We start from the raw sequence: 11,248 nt of genomic DNA, 5'->3' as shown, positions 1-11,248 counted from the left end.
GATGGACCTGCCTGAGAGCTGTCAGTGTGGCCCAGGTACCCCCATGACTATCTGGCTGAGGTCCCCCCACCTTCCCGGGGCCTGACTGCCCAGCGTCTAGTTGGCCTCCCCTGCACCCTAGCCATCCCCCTGCTGTCCCCTGACTCCACCCCTCTTGCTGTCACCTCTGCCACTCTGGCCCATTTTTACCTCTTATCTTGTCAGAGCTCCTGAGCACAACCCACTCCTGATTCATCCAAGCAGCCACTGGGCAGGGAGCAAGGCTGAGGGGGCCGGGAGCAGCCCTGTTGACCCCACATGGAGCCTCTAGCCTCCTTGATGTTCTTGTGGGGCCGTTGACCCAGAAGCCTCCTCCCCTCCAACCAAGGCCACTGGGCTGTCCCTCTTCCCTTAGCCCCTTCCCTCATTCCCACCCCAAGGCAGCCTCTTCCTCCTCTTCCCTCCTCTTGCTCAAGCTGGTCGGCCTCTCCCTCTGCTGCCCACCCTCCCTCCCTGAACTTACCTTGTCCCTGGCATCTACCTGCAGCTGCACAGAAGCTTTCAGGTATGTGGAGGCCCTGGCCTGGGGGGTGTGAGTGAGGAGCACCCCTCTGACCTCGCCGTAGACCATACCGTCCTCCTACAGAAAGCACGCCACTGTCCCAGAGCCCCTCACTCTCAGGAACCCTGGCCAAAGGGACTGGACACTTCCCTCATCCCCCACCCCCTGGATGCAGGAGGCAGACATGGAGGCCACTCTTCTGAGTACCCAGGGACCTGCCGCCAGGCCCAGCTCCCTTCCTACCCACTTCCCGGGTTTGCCTCCTGGGTCTCTCAGCGTCAGCCCAGGGCAGACATGGCCCTCAGAGGGCTCCAGGGGATGAGGTCCTGACCTCGGAGCATGGGTCAGCTTCCAGAGAGGCGTTCCTCGGGCGTTCCACCCCTGATATGGATGAAGGAGTGTCCAGGGGACTCACTGCAAAATCCCTGATGGCCCGTGAGCTTCCACAGTGACAGGTCAGCATCATCCCAAGGGTCCTGTGGAGACCTTGCTTGGCCTGCCTGAAACAGAGGGGGCCCCCTGGTGGGGACCGATCAGAGCCAGGGACATGGGGAAAGAAAGGAGCAGAATGGCTCCTCTCTCCCCTAAACCCCAAGGGAGCCCAGGACTCTTTGAGATTGGCCAGGCACGAGAGGAAGGGCCTGTATGCCCAGTGGGAGCAGCCTGACAGCATTACCTGCTTCTACCAGCAACAATTCCCACCTGGGCCTCACCTGGACCTGGTGACTATGGTCCCCACCTGGGCTCATCGGCTACCAATGACTAGGATCCAGGATGGACCCTCACTTGCTACTGAGCCCAGGACCTCCCCAGGGTCTCACTTGTTCCTGATGACTATGGTCCTTGTTTGGCTTTACCTGGCTCATCCTTGGCTCTGATCTCCTGGGCCTCACCTGCTCTTGCAGGTATGGTCCCCACCTCTAGTGGGTGCTCTAGCATCTATGGTACCTGTCTGGGCCTCACCTGATGGTATTTGGCTATGCTATCAGCCCTTATCAAGGCCAGCAGGGTCTCCAGGTCCTCTTACACGGTGCTGCAAACCGAACACATCCAAGAATGACACCACATGAAAACCTTCAGAGGACACATGTTTCTGTGTGCTCCCTGTTGGCAGATCCCCATCTGTCTGATCGGAGCATGGAGACAACCATATAGCTCTGAGGGGGACATGCGTGGCTGGAGGATCACACACGGGCACTCACGGTCCCAGGACACGCTGTCATGCTGAGATGACAGAGTTCTCCCACCCTGTTATCAGGAGCACACGGGGGTGCCCAGGAGGCTCCAGGGAACTGCCCACCTGATGCTTGGGGTGACATCTCCCAGCCCGGGGCCAGTGCTGAGATGGTGGTGGATGGGCCGGCCAGCGAGTGTTCCCGCAGGCTTGGGGGGGGATCAAAGGTTTCTCTTAGATTCCACAAGCACAACAACCAAAGAGAAAAAGCAACGAACTGGACTTCATCAAAATTAAAAACTGATGCCAGCCAAAAAAAAACAAAAAAAAAAACAAAACTGATGCCAGCAAGAGTGTGATTAAACTATTCACCCTAAATTCAACGATTTGGGAATAGCCTGAAGGGGGGGCTGGAGGGAGCACAAGGGACTCCATGTTCCAGTTCATGAAGAACAAGCCTGCTCATGGGCCAGGAGGATCCAGAGAGCCCTGACCGTCCACCCCAGATCACAGGGTGGGGAGGGGGTGTCATCACATGTTGGGGTCCATGCACCTAGGATGGGCTGGAAAGGTCATGGCTTGGGTCTCCCCTGCACAGCACAGGGCTTACAGGGGAGTGAGGGTCCCGGGTGAGCTGCCCGAGCTCCGACCGCAGCCTCCTTCCCTGGACTGGGTGCAGGGTGGCAGCCCTCACCCCATGGAGCTGTGGAAGGGCTGCAGGAGCTGCCTCATGGTCATCGCATGAGGTTCAGGATGTTCTCGACCCCAGGCTGGGAGCAGTGTCCACAATAGCTACACTGTGGGAGGAGCCACGATGTTCTCGGACAGATGAATGGAAAAAGATCCCCAGCACCCCCACCCGGTCCCACAGCCCCACAGTGGCCTGCGGGGAGCAGGGAGCAGCTGCCACTCACCTGTGACAAGTCGCTGTGTGAGCACCTTCTCTTTATGCACTGGAATACTGGGGAGAGTGGGATAGTTTAGTCACTGTGAGCCAGATCCAGAGGATGAGTGCCTCCAACAGCCTGTGGACTCAGAGTGAATGCCGGGCAGTGGTGGAACCATGGGGTACCACAGTTCCACCCACAATGGGGTCCCACATCATCACTGTAGGTCAGCGGGGTCCAGTAAGCACTTAGTCCTTCACCCTGAAGGCCAAGGGTCCTGGGGGAGGGTCCTGTCACCACGCCAGGTGAGAAGGGGATGCATCCTTAGTTCACATCCTCAGGCCCTCCAGGCCTCCTGTCCTTCTAGGCAGACTGGGGGTCACAGATGTCCTCCCACCCCCAAAGGTTCACAGCATGGGTTTTGCACTTAAAAACATTTGAGGGGCCCTTGGGTCGTTCAGTCAGTTAAACGTCAACTCTTGATTTTGGCTCAGGTCAGGATCTCGAGGTTGTAGCATAGAGCCTCACGTGGGGCTCAGGCTCCTGCTGGGTGAGGAATCTGCTTCAGATTCTCCCTCTCCCTCTGCCCCTCCCCACTGAACACTCTAATAAATCTTTTAAAAATTAACATTGAAGACATTTGAGAAATATTTATCATCTCTGCAGAGGTGCCTTCATATGTATAATGGCGTGTAAATGCCTTTCATGGACCAACCGTGATTTGTATCAGACACCCCTATTTTTTAATATTTATTCAAGTATACTCAATGTTACATTAGTTTCAGAGCTACAACTTAATGATTCAACAATTCTGTACATTACTCAGCTCTTACCAAGAGAAGTGTAATCACCGTCTGTCTCCGTACAAAGTTATTACAATAGTACTGTTGTACTATCGAAAGCTGCGTTCATGGAGCCCTTATTTCTTAGATTGTAAGGGTATGACTAGGGGTATGGATAGTGGTGAGTTAGGGATAGGCATAGAGTAGATTTAGGGACATGTAGGTTTAGGGGTACATTTAGGGTTGGTTTAGTGTGTTAGCATATGGGTTAGGGATAGGGGGAAGAGGAGGCGTCGGTGTAGAAGTAGGGGTAGTTATAGGGGATGTGTTTGGGGTAAGGGAAGTGGTATGGTAGGAGTAGGGTTATATGTGGGGTAGTGGTAAAGGTAGGAGTAGGAGTTGTATATGATAGGGTTAGTGGTATGGGTAGGGGTGGGATTGGGGTAGTCTTATAGGTAGTGTAGGGGTAGAGATGGAGTTTGGTTAGGCGTAGGGGTTGGGGTAAGGATAAGTTTAGGGGTATTGGTAGGTTTAGGGGTTGCAGTTAGGGTTAGAGGTAGAGGTAAGCTTAGATAGTGATAGGGATAGTGATTGGGGAGGGGGAGGGTAGAATTAGGGGTTGGAGTAGGGGTACGGTTAGGGGTAGGGGTAAGTGTAGTGGTATGGCTACATTTAGGCATAGGGGTAGGGTTAGGGTTAGGGTTTTTGAGTAGAATATGGTTAGGGGTAGGAGTAGGGGTAGGTGTTGGAGAAGGTGTAGGATTATGGGTAGGGTAGGAGAAGGGGTAGGGTTAGGGATATGGGTAAAGTAGGGGTAGGAGTATGGCTATGGTTATAAGTATGGTTAGTGTTAGGAGTAGGTTTAGGGTAGGTATAGAGGTGAGGTTAGGGGTAGTAGTAGGGGTAGGACTAAGTAGGCTTAGGGTTGGTGTTAGGGTTGGTTTAGGGCTAGGCTTGGGTGTACAGTTAGGGGTAGGGATAGAGGTAGTGATGGGGGAGGGGAAGCGTTGGGGTAATCGTAGTGTAGAGGGAGGTGTAGTGTTTAGGGTAGGGGTAGGTTTAGGGGTTGGGGGAGGTGTAGTGGTAAAGGGTTAAGGCTAAGGGTAGGGGTAGTAAGAGGATTAGGGTCCAGGGTAGAGTTAGAGATAGGGATAGGATTAGGGGTAGGGGTAGGAGTAAGGGTAGGTGAAGTGGTAGGGGTAGGAATAGGAGTAGGGGTAGGGGTGAGTGTAGGGTTAGGGGTGGGGGAGAATGTTAGGGGTATGTGCAGGGGTAGGGTTAGTGGTAGTATTCAGGATAGGCGTAGGAGTAGGGGTAGGTGTGTGTGTAAGAGTAAGTGTAAGTTTAGGAGTAGGGATAGGGTCAGGGGAGGTGTAGGGTTAGGGGTAGGTGTAGGGATAGGGGTAGGTATAGGGGTAGGAGTGAGGTTGGGGTAGGGATCTGGTTAAGGGTAGGGGTAAGGGTTGGTAAGGAGTAGCATTGGGGGTGGAAGGGGTGGAGTTAGGTGAAGGGAGGGGTAAGGCCCAGCCTAGGTTAAGTGTAGGTGTTGGAGTAGGGCAGGATTACATGTTGGGTTGGGGGTAGCGGAAGGGAGAGGTGAGAGCAGCGTGAGGGGTACCTCCTACGACAAGGGTTCCTTGAATGCAGCTCTCACCTACCCCCTCAAGTGGGGAGGTAGGGTGTACCCAACAGTAGCTGGGCGGCTCCATGAAATGTGCCACATGTCACCCTGAGAACCAAGCTGTCCCCATTGTAGGACCATCTGTCCACCTGACAGTGAACTACACCAGGCCAGGCAAACGCCAGGGGAGATCAAGTGAGTGCTGGTTGTGCTCTGGATGGAAACCTACCTGGGGCAGGTCATCGGGAGACATAGCCCATACTCCCCCCGGGGCATTCAGTCGGAGTGCTACTTGCCTTAAAAGTCTCCATATGGGGATCCCTGGGTGGCGCAGCGGTTTGGCGCCTGCCCAGGGCGCGATCCTGGAGACCCGGGATCGAATCCCACGTCGGGCTCCTGGTGCATGGAGCCTGCTTCTCCCTCTGCCTGTGTCTCTGCCTCTCTCTCTCTCTCTGTGACTATCATAAATAAATAAAAATTTTTTTAAAAAGTTAAAAAAAAAAAAGTCTCCATATGTCTGTCCTGGGGACTGAAGTCCAAGTGAGGAGAGTGGAGAACTGGGCTTTGTTACCAGACAGACCTGCATTCAAATCCCGCTCTGCCACTCTTAGTTGGGGGGTTCTGAACACGTTCCTGAACTTCTCCAAGCTTCCCCCTCTCTGTAAACAAGGATGATTACAGTACCCACATGGCACGATAGTTGTGAAGATTAAATAAAATACAAGTAAACACTCAGCGTGATCATCAGCACACAGCAGACAAGTGAAATTTCCTCTCCTCCTTGGGGACCTGTGGTTTTCAAAATTCCCCTCAGAAAAATACCAAATACCCCTACAAAGTTGGTAAGAAGGGACGGACATTACAATGCCCATTCTGTGCACAGAGCAACAGAAACTTGAAAGGGTCAGACAGGTCACTCTGCTACAAAGTGGCAAAACTAGAATTTGCTCCCAATTCTATCTGATTCCCATCCTGTTTGTTGACAGATCTTACACGCTGTTGCCTCTAAGGCACCTTCAACTGATTTATAATTTTCTTTGGGCTGGCTTCAGTTTCTGACTCAGGAACTGTTTCCTTTTCCATTTTAGTCTTCCTCCCCACCACCTGCAATGACTCGGTTGAATGAACACACAGTATGTGTTCTTGCTTCAAGAATAATGTTTTTATTTTATTTTATTTTATTTTATTTTTATTTTTTTATGATAGTCACAGAGAGAGAGAGAGAGAGAGGCAGAGACACAGGCAGAGGGAGAAGCAGGCTCCATGCACCGGGAGCCCGACGTGGGATTCGATCCCGGGTCTCCAGGATCGTGCCCTGGGCCAAAGGCAGGCGCCAAACCACTGTGCCACCCAGGGATCCCTGTTTTTATTTTTTAAAGTGAAACACAATATAATATCGTCCCCTGGGAATCCCTGGGTGGCTTAGCGGTTTGGCGCCTGCCGTTGACCCAGGGCGCGATCCTGGAGTCCCGGGATCGAGTCCCACGTCGGGCTCCCTGCATGGAGCCTGCTTCTCCCTCTGCCTGTGTCTCTGCCTCTCTCTCTCTCTCTCTGTGTCTTTCATGAATAAATAAATAAATAAAATCTTAATAAAATAAAATAAATAAACTAAAAATAAAATAAAATAAAATAAAATAAAATAAAATAAAATAAAATAAAATAAAATAAAATAAAATCGTCCTCTGAAAAAAATACGGAAAAGTTTACACTAAAAGATAGGTTCTCGGTCACACCAGCCCAAGCCCCAAATCTCCCTGCCTAAAGGCAACTACTGTTAGTTTCTTGTGGATCCTTCCAGAAGGAATCTTTGCATTTATAACCAGGGCACAGCTGTAAGATGGGAATTGAGGAGTTTTTGTATATTAGGAAAATGAGGAATTAGTGTCAATGATACTGCAAGTCAGTCAACTTCTGGGGGGAAGAATCAGATTAGCCCGAAAGAATACTGAGGATAAAGGCTACCCAAAGGCCAACCATTTTGGGAAGAGAATGGATTTTTATTTCATTAAAGTGGCCTTTCAGCTCTGAGCTTCTGGACCTGGGTGTCCCATGGACAAATGCTCCAGTGACGAGCTTCCATTTAGAACCAATATCGTGTGCCCTCCGGAAACATTGCCCTGAGGAATCTTCAGGTGCAGGGTAGGCCAGGAGCTGGGAAAAGGAGTTAGGCAACCACACATTTGTCATTTCTGCTTCCTTCTTTAACTGTTTTTCCAGCCACTTCATTTTTGTCATTTCATCTGAGCTTCCCAGAAGCCCTGGGGTCAGAGAGCATGTAGCTGACACATAGCGGAACACCGACCTCAAGCCACCTCTTCTGCCAGCACAGTGTGCTCTTTCCTCGACGTGACTGAAGCTCTCAGAGTCCAGGATCTACACCCTAGAACAAACTCTTCAACTACTCAGGTGAATTACTGATGTGATGCTGAGACTCCACGTCCATGTTCACAGCAGTATGATTCACAAGAGGCAGAAGGTGGAGGCAACCCCCGTCCAGGCCTAGATGGCTGGATAATATGATGCGATGCACACCTACAGTGCAATATTATTCAGCCTTAAAAGGGAAGAAAAATCTGACATGTGGCACAACATGGATGAACACTGAGGACATTATGACAAGTGAAATAAGCCAGTTATGGAAGGACAAATACAGTAAGGGTCCACCTGTGGGATGTAACCAAAGCAGACAGATTCACAGAGATACGGAGTAGAGTGGTGGTTTTGGAGGCGCTGCAGGGAGGGGGAGGTAGCAAGGTATGGCCCAGTGGAGACAGGGTCTAGATGGGGGCTGTGATGGCTGCACAACAAAGGGAATATGCTTCGTGCCACTGAAACGTGCACTTAAAAATGGTGCAAGTAGCGAAGTTTGTTATGTGTATTTTACCACAGGTTTTAAAAATTGCAAATGAAAACAAGTCAAATGAAAACATGCTGAGACTCCTGTAATACTGAGACAAGTAACGAGCAATGCCTCTGCTGGAGTCTGTTCATGTTGCCACGTGCTGAAACCAAAGTGATTGTGCAGCAGGCATCTGGACACATCTGACTGCCCTGCACCCCTTCCCCATCCTTCTGCAAACAGCATCCTTTTCTTTTGGTGGAGCCATCTATACCATGCAGTTCAGGGAAACCCAGACCAGGCCACATATGCCACCACTCTCGTCAGGGTCATTTGAGTAAACAGAAGCTTGGAAAAATTAAGTAGTTTTCATTAGAATTTGTTCCAATGTAAGGTCAAATGGTAGAGTGTTTTTAAAATATGTTTACAGGGCGCCTGGGTGCTTCAGTCAGGTAAGCATCTGCCTTCAACCCAGGTCATGATCCCAGGGTCCTGGGGTCGAGCCCCGTGTCGGGCTCCCTACTCAGCAAGGAGTCTGCTTTCTCCCTCTGCCCTTGCCCCTCCTCCTTGTTTGTGCTCTCTCGCTCACTCACTCATTCACTCTCAAATAAATAAAGAAAATCTAAAAAAAAAAAAAAAAAGTCTACAAAGACTTGAACACTAGTTTCTTCAAAAGGTACAGATTAATATCCCTCTCCTGAGTATGAGCTGGACTCAGTGACTCACTACTATCAAAGAAGACGTTGCATAAATGATGAGAGTGTGTCATGATGATGAATGTGTGGCTAGATCATAAACAACACGTGGCTCCTCTTTCTCTCTCTCCCATGACATGGCTTGCTCTGGGGGATGCCAGCTGCCATGTTATGAGAACACTCAAGCAGCCCTGAGGAAAGGTCAATGTGTGGGAAATTGAGGCTCCCTGCCTCAATTGAGGTGTGGAATGAAGATCTCCAGCCAGCAGCCACGTAATGGCCATCTTGGAAACAGACACTCCCGCCCCAGTTAAGCCTCTGGATAGTCAGGTGACTATGGCCCCAGCCAACATCCAATTACAACTTTATGAGGCCCTGAGCCAGAACCACCTAGCTAAGCTGCTCCTCAATTTCTGACCCACACAAATAGCGAGATGATTAAAAAAAATTTTTTTAATTTGTTGTTAAAATTTTTAACTTATTTTTAATCATGGTAAAATACACATAAAATTTACCTCCCTAATCCTTTTTAGGTGTACAATCCAGTGGCATTAAGTACATTCACATTGCTGTGCAACCATCACTATCATCCATTTCCAGAACTTTTCCTCGTGTTGCAAAATGAGGAGATTTCTTTGAATTTCATCAGCATTATCAGCTCTCCTGGGTCTTGAGCCTGCCTTGCCAGCCTTCATAATTGCATGAGCCAAGTCTTTATAAATTCCTTAAATCTCTCTCTCTCTCTCCCTCCCTCTCTCTCTCCCTGTATACACACACACACACACACACACACACACACACACACACTCATATACATATATACATCCTACCTATTTGGTTCCATTTATCTGGAGAACACTAACACAACATATATGAACATGCATTAAAAACCAATCTGGAAGTGTCTATAATCTTAGAAATGCTCAGTATGCACCCTTTAGGTGCCATACCCACCTATGACTCCTGTGAGCAAATTCACCCTAGCCCCTTTGGGGCACATCACCAGGGACAGCTGAGTTAGCAGTGTGATATGTCACTTCATTTAATCAAGATGGCAAGAAGAAATGACCAAAACACAAGATTCCTGGCATTTTTTTCCCCACGCACATACTAAATGCTCACACATAATTAGATTAGTGAAGAACACATTTTGGAAAGTATTTAATTCCTCCTTAGTTACCTTATATTGTTGAGTTCTTTTTTTTTTTAAAAAGGCCCCCAGCAGGGATCCCTGGGTGGCGCAGCGGTTTGGCGCCTGCCTTCGGCCCAGGGCCTGATCCTGGAGACCCGGGATCGAATCCCACGTCGGGCTCCCGGTGCATGGAGCCTGCTTCTCCCTCTGCCTATGTCTCTGCCTCTCTCTCTCTCTCTGCGTGTGACTATCATAAATAAATAAAAATTTAAAAAAATTTTAAAAAGGCCACCTATATTACAGTGTATACATATAAATATGGGGTAATGTTTAAGAGAAGATAGGATCTACATAAATATATGTATTTACAAAAGAAATCGATAACACTGTGTCCAGGGAAACAAACAATAAAATTTAAAAAGGAAAACAGGATGGAGATTTGACTTTTCACTATCCAACCTGGTATAACTTCTGCATTTTGAACCACTTGAATATAGGACTTATTAAAAAGAATTCCAAAGGAAAATAAACAATTTTGCCTCTATTTCCTCCAAAGTTTGTTTTGGGCAGGCATTTTAACTTAAGATACAACAAATAAGTCCTTGGAGAAAAATACTGAAAACTGAGCACCACACAGTGCCAGGCCCACAGTGCAGGGGACATGCAAATAATAATCAGGTAAAACATACAGCAAGTTAGAAGGTGATAAGAGCTATAAATAAAAGGAATTGAGCTGGATTAAGGAGGTTTGAGTAATGAGGGGATGAGGGAGCAATAAAGGGGTACAATTTTATTTATTTTTTAAAGATTTTATTTATCAAAATATTTATTTTTATTTATCACATAAATTATTTGACAGAAAGAGAGAGAACATGAGCAGGGGGCAGGGGGAGATAGAGAAGCAGGCTTCCTGCTGAGCAGGGAGCCTGACGTGGGCTTGATCCCAGGACCCCAGGATCATGACTGAGCTGAAGGCAGACGCTTCACTGACTGAGCCCTGCCAAGTGCCCGAAAGGGGTACAATTTTTTTTTAAATAAAATAAAATAAAATTTTATTTATGTATTCATGAGAGACAGAGAGAGAGAGGCAGAGACACAGGCAGAGGGAGAAGCAGGCTCCATGCAGGAAGCCTGATGTGGGACTTGATTCTAGGACCCCGGTATCATGCCCTGAGCTGGAGGCAGATGCTTAACCACTGAGCCATCCAGGCGTCCCAAAGGGGTACAATTTTAAATAGATTTTTAGAGCAAGCCTAAACCAAGAAGCAAACACTCAACTCTGCGAAGTTGAGAGTTTATGATTTTTCCTAGGGTGTTCATTCATCCTGCTGGATCATTTGAAATTATCTGATTCTAACTTGCATTATCTTTCTGATTAAAATTACTTGTAGAATACTAGGACTATCAAATATGTTGTAAAAGAATCTATGGGTAATAGTTGGGTGCGGTGTTCTGAAGTTAAATGCAGCAAGAAAATTTCTTAGAATCATATCAACTCCTATATGGTGGGCCATAGAGACAAGACAACATGCAAAAAAAAAAAAAAAAAAAAAAAAAAAAAAATCCCTCTGGAATTT

This window comes from Vulpes vulpes, chromosome 10 (assembly GCF_048418805.1).
Source record: "Vulpes vulpes isolate BD-2025 chromosome 10, VulVul3, whole genome shotgun sequence".
NCBI classification, from domain to species: domain Eukaryota; kingdom Metazoa; phylum Chordata; class Mammalia; order Carnivora; family Canidae; genus Vulpes; species Vulpes vulpes.
The sequence above is the reverse complement of the archived record's forward strand: the minus strand, read 5'-3'. Positions refer to the sequence as shown.